Raw genomic sequence first — 1,330 nt, forward strand, 5'->3', positions numbered from 1 at the left:
ATCCCTGCATGGCAAGAAGTAAAAACTGATAGTCATTATTTGTTATTATCCTGAGTATTCCATTAGGATCTATAAAACTGACATCGTAGAAGGTATTAGAGCACATACCATCAACAGAACTGGCCCATCTGGAACTAAGCTATTAGAAAGTCATTCAGGCGCTCCTGGGTGGCTCAGTCGGTTAAGCGTCTGCCTTCGGCTCAGGTCATGATCCCAGGATCCTGGGATCGAGCCCCACATCGGGCTCCCTGCTCTGCGGGGAATCTGCTTTTCTTTCTCCCTCTGCCTGCAGCTCCCTCTGCTTGTGCTCTCTCTCTCTCTGTCAAATAAATAAAATTTAAAAAAAAAGTCATTTAGGTTTGAATCTCTCCGTAAAATCTTCTGTAACCATGAAATATTGTGATGCTTATGAATGGATTTAGCACTAAATTCTCACAATGAGAATTTATTATCTATTTTATACAATAAAATTAGTTTGGAAGTCCTCTGTGTTACCTTGGAAAAAAATTCTATCAGTGAATAAAGTGCTACTACATATTTATAGTCACTCAGTATTTTTCTTTTATCAGTTACATGTACAAAGAAAAAAATTAATGTCTAGGAAGTGAAAACTAGTAGAGGAAAGGATGACAACAATTGCCCTCTCTCTTACTTTTATATTTCTTTTTCCCTTAGATCTGAGGAATAAAAATAAAGTTACTTCATTACAATTTTAATGATAAAGGCCTACATCAAAACTGCAGGACTTAGTCTCTCTTCCTAGAATCCAGAAACCACAGACAATATAGAATAATAGAGTGGACCCTTGAAGTTCTCAAAGAAAATATCTGAAGAACTTCTGGTATCCGATATTTTCAAATACCACTACTGTAAAGCATAACATGTTCCCAATAAAATATAGCAGAATATAATTAGCTATATATGACCTTTGAAGGCTCATCATAGACTTACAGGTAATAATAATAGCTAACATGTATGAAGCACTAAATGCATTCCATGTACCATTTCAAGCCTTTTTTAATCCTCATGACAAACCCATAAAGTGGGTTTTATTGTTATTTTTCTCATTTTAAAGTTGGAAAAAAAAACTGAAGAACGAACAGTTTAAGTAATTCACTCTAGGGGGTTACTTAGCGGTGGCAGTGACGTGTTCAACCCAGGCGGTCTGGTTCCTGAGTGCACTTAGGCACTCGGCTATTCTCCCTCCAATATAAACAGTATGAAAGTCCTTTAGAAAGCTCTTGTGATACATAAGGTCCACATGCTTGTTGATATGCAAAGTTTTGTACAAAACCTTATTGTATTAAGTAAAGATATTATGCTGTCAACC

The sequence above is a fragment of the Zalophus californianus genome, chromosome 12 (assembly GCF_009762305.2).
Source record: "Zalophus californianus isolate mZalCal1 chromosome 12, mZalCal1.pri.v2, whole genome shotgun sequence".
NCBI classification, from domain to species: Eukaryota; Metazoa; Chordata; class Mammalia; order Carnivora; family Otariidae; genus Zalophus; species Zalophus californianus.